Below are 8390 nucleotides of genomic sequence, written 5' to 3' on the forward strand. Positions count from 1 at the left end.
ACATTATGCCTTCAGTGTCCTAACTCAGGACCACATCAACTCTCCAGCCCTATATCAAAATATAATCTACAGTGAATTTTATTGCTTCTTTTAACAGAAATCCATAGTAGAAGGTTTACTACATTTATGATACTGTGCTTACTATACCTGCTGATCAGAAGTAGCAACTACTCTAAGGGAAAAAGTGAAAGTATTAGTCCCTCAGTTGTGTCCGACTCTTTGCGATGCCATGGACTGTGTCCTGCCAGTCTCCTCTGTCCATGGAATTCTGTAGGCAAGAATACTGGAGTGGGTAGCCATTCTCTTCTCCTGGGGATGGGAGTCCTCCTGACCCAGAGTTCAAACCCAGGTTTCCCACACTGCAGGCAGATTCTTTATCATTTGAGCCATTGGAGAAGCCTCCAGCCCTCATACATGGATTATTATGAATAGAAATAAATTCTATGAAACTTCAGAGACATGTCACCCCCATAAAATTTCTAAAGGCTCAATGATCTGCATTATGATGATAAACCTCTTACAAGGTAATGAAAATTTGCTGCACATGGGCCATCTTATTGCCAAGAAAGAGAGACAATGCCTAGCAAAGCTTTGGATTTTCAATGCAACATATACATTTTGGGAAAGCTATTCTCTTTTATGATGTAACTGAAAGACTAATGATTTTGAGTAATGCCCAGAATAAGAGGAGAATTTGCAGTAGGTGCAAGCTTCTATGCCAGCTGCTCTGTATTTGGAACATGTGTCTGAGTAAATGCAATGGTGGTTGAAATGTCTGTAGCAGAAAGCTGTAGCAGACCTTTAGCATGTTTCTAACAGTGAACCATAGCACAGGCTCCTAGGATTTTGGAACAAAGTGTGCTATCCTCTGGAAATTTCTAAAGCTGCAAACAGTAACTATTCAATGCTGGATAATTGTCCACTCAGTTACCCTGTCGTGAACTAGCCATAAATGTGTGCATGCATAGGAACACTCCATCATCAAATAGAAGTAGCATAAACAAGATCAGGCTTGAGCAAGTTGTGAAGGGACAAGTGAATTTCATGAGTAGGTGGCCCAGGTGCCATAATCGTCTAATCTGGCTACATTGTCTCCTGCTTCTCTTAGTCTCTACCTGTGACTATATAGAGAGTTCTCTATGATACATGGACTCACAAAAAACAGTTGGGCTTGTCAATAGATGGTTCAGTGGCAGCACTGCAATCCCTCTCTGATATTTTCCTGAAGGACAGTCCTATAAGAAAATCTCTCAGTGGACAGAGCTTTGAAAAGTATACCAGGCAATTTATTTTGACTAGAGGGATAAATAACTAGAGATCTACAGTGAATTTATTAAGAAAATCAAGCTAATTATTTGGTTAATTTCCAAAGTAGTTGTAGCATTTTACATCTGTAGTATCAGTGTGTAAGAGATCAAGTTTCTATGCATCTTCATCAGAATTTAGCACTGTTAATATTTTTTTATTTTAGTCACTCTAGTAGGTATGTTATAGTATCTCATAATTTGCATTTCCATAAGAGTTAATGATGTTTTGCATCTTTTCCTGTGCTTATTTCCCACTGTGTTTAATGAAGTGTCTGTTCAATTTCTTGGCTCATTTTCTAATTGGATTACTTATTTTCTTACTCTTACACATAGGTAATTCTTTCTGTATTATAGGTATGAGTCCTTTGTTATGAGATTTGCAGTTTCTCCTAGTTTGTGGCTTATTTTCATTCTCTTAACAGCAACTTTTACGAAACAGGTTATGGATTGTGCCTTTTGTTTTCATATCCAAGAACACCTAATCTTGAGTTCTGTAGATTTTATCTGATCTTCTCATAAAAGTTTTATAGTTTTATATTTAAATATATGATTCATTTGATATAAGGCATAAGATTTAGTTCAATGCTTATTTTTTTGCCTTTGGATGTCCAATTACTCCAGCATTATTTGTTGTAAAGACTACCCTTCCTCCATTGAACTACTTTGAAGATTTTTCAGAAATCAGTTGGACATATTTATGTGGACATATTTTGGGGTTCTCTATTACTGTCTTCATTTTTGGTTTGGTTTTCTTCATTGGGACTCCTATAAATATGTTGAATGCTCTTCACTTGTCTTCCAATCTATTAATTCTCTCTGATACTTTCATGTTTTTATTTTGTGTTCTGTTCTTTTGGCTTTTTTCATTACAGTACCCTTCTCAATCAGTTCAGTTCAGTTCAGTCACTCAGCCATGTCTGACTCTCTATAACCCTATGGACTACAGCACACCAGGCTTCCCTGTCTATCACTAACTCCTGGAGCTTGCTCAAACTCATGTCCACCGAGTTAGTGATGCCATCCAACCATCTCATCCTCTGTCATCCCCTTCTCCTCCTGCCTTCAGTCTTTCCCAGCATCAGGATATTTTATAATAAGTCAGCTCTTTGCATCAGATGGGCAAAGTATTGGAACTTCAGCTTCAGCAGTAGTCCTTCCAGTGGAAGTTTAGGATTGCTTTTCTTTGGATGGACTGGTTAGATCTCCTTGCAGTCCAAGGGACTTGTAAGAGTCTTATCCAACACCACAGTTCAACAGCATCAATTCTTTTGGCGCTCATCCTTCTTTGTGGTCCAATTTTCACATTCATACATGACTACTGGAAAAACCATAGCTTTGACTAGATGAATCTTTGTCGGCAAAGTAATGTCTCTGGTTTTTAATATGCTGTCTAGGTTGGTCATAACTTTCTTTCCAAGGAATAAGTGTCTTTTAATTTCATGGCTGCAATCCCTGTCTGCAGTGATTTTGGAGTAAAAAAAATAAATAAATAAAAATAAAGTCAGCCACTGTTTCCACTGTTTCCCCATCTATTTGCCATGAAGTGCTGGGACTGGATGCCATGATCTTAGTTTTCTGAATGTTGAGCTTTAAGCCAACTTTCTCACTCTCCTCTTACACTTTCATCAAGAGGCTTTTAGTTCCTTATCACTTTCTGCCATAAGAGTGGTGTCATTCACATACCTGAGGTTATTGATATTTTGCCCAGCAACCTTGATTCCAGTTTGTGTTTCATCCAGCCTAGAATTTTGCATGATGTACTCTGTTTGTAAGTTAAATAAGCAGGATGACAATATACAACCTTGACATACTCATTTCCTAATTTTGAACCAGTCTGTTGTTCCATGTCCGGTTTTCAGTCATGGCTTTTTCCCCTTTGGCACTTTCTAATTAATCCTTCATTTTTCAAATCTGAGATAATTGTTTTTCCTTCAGTTTTCTTCTTGAATTTAAATCTTATAATTTCACATTTTCTAGAAACATTTTTCTGTTTCTCCTTTCATATTTAAATTTTTCATCTCTATAAGTGCTTATTTAATGATATTTAATTCAGATTGCCATGTTGTGTTATATTTATCCTTTTATTTCATGGTTGATTTTAAGGGGAGAGTTTTTACCCAATGAGCTCTTTTGATTCTCATTTTCATTTTACAGTGACTTTGTATGACTTTACCTGTATGGATTTTCTCTTTTTTTCCTACATTATATTTCCTGGATCAACAGTTAACAGGTGATGCCATCTCTGCAGGTGTGAGAAATTAGAGGGTCTTTTTTGTGCTTTGTTTAGGGCTGTGCTCTTCTATTAGTATCGCATTCAGGTTCTTTACTATATGGTGACTTCAGGGAGTATCTTCTAGCTTTGTGATTTGCTTTTGCAGGATCTTTAAACTCTACTCCCATTTTTTTCTTTTGCTTCACTAAAGAAGCACTTTTTCAGGTCTCTTCCCTCTTCCCCCAAAGTTGTGCTTTCCCAAAACTGCAATTCACATGCTTTTAACTCCCCTGCCTTCAGTTTTTCTGTAGCCATTTTTCTGAGTCAGAGGTATCAGATTCGTCTCAGTATTTTGTCCCCAAAAGGGCAGCCATCTCTCTTGAGGATGACGGTTATTTTATTTCTTATTTTTTACTCCTAGGTGCACAGGACTCTATTTTTGGCATGATGTTTGCCTGACTTTCTGGTCCATCCTGGACTCTAGAGCTGGTTCTCCTGGTTTGGGATGTTTATTTCCCCTATATATATGCAAGTTAAGTTTTTTAGTATGTTCTATCATCTATACTATAGGCATAGATTACAGATGGTTCTGTTTGCTTTCTTTATCATGTGATATGATTTTTAAATAGTATTAGAAGATATTAAAATTCAGATGACCACTTATTTACCAAAAACCTAGAATACTCTCCCCCGCCTACTTTTTTATAATGCACTCTAAATCATGCTAATTTCTGGTATTAAGGAAGTAAGCAATATGAATCAGAGAAACTTGACTAATAGTGCCTCACACCATCAGACACAACTACAGATTTCACTGTCAAATTCAAAGAACTTACAACCTTTCTTTTTATAACTTTCAAAAAAGAGAAGAAACTGTCTTAAAAGAGAGAGATTTGGCACCTCAGGTAGATCACAGGAAATTTCATTTAGCACATATGCTATTCTCTGAGAAGACCACCAATATAAATCAAGATTCAGACTTATTGAATACCTAAAACATAAATGAAAGAGCAATCCTTTAAAACATCTGTGGATTTGAAGCAGCCTACAAAGTAGAGCTGGTTTGTCATGCAGGGAGAAATAATGAGGTAGTAATTTATCTTTGTTAACAATGGAGGGAGAGTATACTCACATGTGAGCTTGGTGTCCCTGTGGATAATATTTTGTACTGATCTGTTAAGAAGGAAGAACATTTTCTCATGGGTTTGATCAAGCTAGGAAGAATAAGGTTCTAAATTCTCTCAGTTCTGAGCAGCCCGAAGGGAAAAAAAAAAAGCAACTAAGGATTATATCTCATCAATATGCATTTTAATTTTGGGATAAAATTATCAGAGGAAATTGAAATGCTTGATAATTGAATTGGATAAATGATGTATGTTTTCAGAAAAGAATAATGGACTTTGTGGTGCTTATTATTTCATCGACTAAAACCAAAAAAACTATATTTTTCAGCTTTTAAAGTAACTTTAAAAATACCACTAAATTTTGACTTACCATTTTATTTTCTTGGTTATATCATTTGAAATACAACATTACAACTTATGTAACAATGAGATTCAAGAGATGGAATGCCTTAAAATATTGAGAAATTTTCTAATTAATATATTCCTGTTGGTCCGCAAAACCCTACAGCTAAAACCCACTGATAATGTCAAATACTTTCCCCCTAGTAATAGAGATAAGGTATGTATGTTTAATCTCATCATTTCTATAATAATATTGTACTGGAAGTTCCATCTAGTGTAGTAAATAAGTGAGATAATATAAATATGAAGAATTTATATATGAGAAAAAATAAAATTTAATGAAGTAAAAGAATCTATTGGTGGTCACACAAGTAGTAAATAAATTATAGAGCAGTACTCAAACACAGCTTTTTGTCTTGGGAAATTGTTAACCTCTAGACTGTTGGGATCATTAGAAAAGTTGGATGATGTTGAATTGTCAGCAATAGTGATCTATATTTCTAACCAAGAAACTAAAATTGTCTTCTAGAATGTTGGGTAGAGGTCACCATAAATAGTTTGTAAGTGTTTAAACTTGTGTTGGTATAATTTCTATACTCAATAAACTTACTGAAAATTTAGTGTTAAATTTTGGGATACAGTAGAAATCCTTACCATTCAGAGTACACTGAGGCACCAGAAGGCAACAAGGGGTGAATGCATTAACAAACATTAAACAGAGGCTAAAGCCTTTGACTGTGTGGATCACAGTAAACTGTGGAAAATTCTGAAAGAGATGGGAACACCAGACCACCTGACCTGCCTCTTGAGAAACCTGTATGCAGGTCAGGAAGCAACAGTTAGAACTGGACATGAAACAACAGACTGTTTCCAAATTGGGACAGGAGTACGTCAAGGCTGTATATTTTCACCCTGCTTATTTAACTTATATGCAGAGTACATCATGAGAAATGCTGGGCTGGAAGAAGCACAAGCTGGAATCAAGATAGCCTGGAGAAATATCAATAACCTCAGATATGCAGATGACACCACCTTTATGGCAGAAAGTGAAGAAGAACTAAAAAACCTCTTGATGAAAGTGAAAGAGGAGAGTGAAAAAGTTGCCTTAAAGCTCAACATTCAGAAAACTAAGATCATGGAATCTGATCCCATCACCTCATGGGAAATAGATGGGGAGACAGTGGAAACAGTGTCAGACTTTATTTTGGGGGGCTCCAAAATCACTGCAGATGGTGACTGCAGCCATGAAATTAAAAGACACTTACTCCTTGGAATAAAAGTTATGACCAACCTAGATAGCATATTAAAAAGCAGAGACATTACCAACAAAGGTCCATATAGTCAAAGCTATGGTTTTTCCAGTGGTCATGTATGGATGTGAGAGTTGGACTGTGAAGAAAGCTGAGTGCCGAAAATTTGATGCTTTTGAAGTGTGTTGTTGGAGAAGACTCTTGAGAGTCCCTTGGACTGCAAGGAGATCCAACCAGTCCATCCTAAAGGAGATCAGTCCTGGGTGTTCATTGAAAGGACTGATGCTGAAGCTGAAACTCCAGTACTTTGGCCATCTCATGCAAAGTGTTGACTCATTTGAAAAGACCCTGATGTTGGGAGGGATTGGGGGCAGGAAGAGAAGGGAATGACAGAAAATGAGATGGCTGGATGGCATCACCGACTTGATGGGCATGAGTTTGAGTAAACTCCAGGAGTTGGTGATGGACAGGGAGGCCTGGCGTGCTGCGATTCATGGGGTCGCAAAGAGTCAGATACGACTGAGCTACCGAACTGAACTGAAGGAAAATTTAGATACCTTAAGTACAAATGATCAGTATTGAATGCCTATAAATTAATTACACATGGAAGTCAAAACAAAAGGAAATGCCCTGTTCTTCAAATAACTAAATATTGAAAGTGATGACTATGAATCTGATTCTTCCAAATAAGTAAAAATTGTGTAGAGGCAGGCCCTAATTTACCTCTATGAAAATTATCATAGGTGAGTGTGAATTGTATTTAGTGCTTGAATCTATGCTGCATTCCATCAGAGACAAAGTTAGGTTGGACTTTATACCCTCCAATTCTTAAGAGCAAGAGCAGAGCTTCCTAGTGGTTGATGCTGCAACTTCATTCCTCTCTATAAGTAGGGACTTAATGCTTAAATAGGGGATAAAGCTTCACAGTAGTTAGAAACCCACTTAAGTTTTCTTGAATTTTTTTTTTTCTAATTTGTGAAAGGCTAGATGGTGACATTAGGCATCTAGGCTTTCACAATAATTTTGCCATCTTTATAGGTCTAGAGGATGTGAGAAGAGGGATGGTATGTGAAAGTTTCACATGTATTTTCTCACTTTTTAAGTCAGCCTGAAACTTGACTCCCTTGAATTACTTAATGGAATAATACATAAAATTTTTGAAAGACATTCCCTTTTAAAAAGTTCTTTTATAAATTTATACAGTGATTATTCTTAGGAGAAAAATTCTGTTGCTCTGTTTATTTTACTTAAGTATAGGGAATTATTTCAGGGATACTTTTATTCATAGGGTATTGATTCAGATTGTTGAAAAGATGCAATGAAAGGGCTATTGAGAGAAAAACATGAGTAAAAGGAATGTGATTTCTGTGCCATGAAGTTTTCTATATTTTGACAGATTGTGAGGTAGTTACATGATGATCACAAAAATATATCTCTCTGGTTAAGATGAGGACTATTTTCTCTTGAGAAACTAACAATTTTGAAAAGATCTATAACCTCTAGTTTGACAGTGGTAGTCACTTTAAAGTGATTAATTTTTTCCAAGATGGAATAAAAATGAACATGATATACATTGGCCTTGGCTTTGACATGACTGTTAGTACTATCCCAAGATAGAATTATGCAGAATTTTCATTTCCTCTAACCTTCATTTGTTTACTTAGTCTTTTGCTGGAGTACCTGATAATTAACATGGCCAGTATTTTATTTTAATTGCTACTAGGTTTATGTGTCTGTGATTTACACCACACTTTATTTTTCCCTTGGGGGAAATATATGTATAGGCCTTTGACAAAAATCTACTTAAGTCTTTGAAACTATCCAATGATATTGTGTAATTTGTTATTCAAATTATAATAGAGGCAAGTATTTTATGTTTCCAAAATAAAAAAGACCCTGTTGATAGATGAGGATACTGTTTTCTATGAAGTTTTTAAAAATTAATTTAATTCAGGAGGAATTTGCTTTAAAAATGAAATCAGAGCACAAAGAAGTTGAAAACATGAAATGCAAGATATTAAATAGTTTCACAAATTCATGACTTACTAGTTCAATTTTTGATAGTGATATTAATTTTGGACCTCAATCATGTTGGCCATCGGTGTTTTCTCTATTTTTATTTAACAGATATTTCTGTCTCTCACAATGCACCATG

The sequence above is a fragment of the Odocoileus virginianus genome, chromosome 6, assembly GCF_023699985.2.
Source record: "Odocoileus virginianus isolate 20LAN1187 ecotype Illinois chromosome 6, Ovbor_1.2, whole genome shotgun sequence".
Taxonomy (NCBI): domain Eukaryota; kingdom Metazoa; phylum Chordata; class Mammalia; order Artiodactyla; family Cervidae; genus Odocoileus; species Odocoileus virginianus.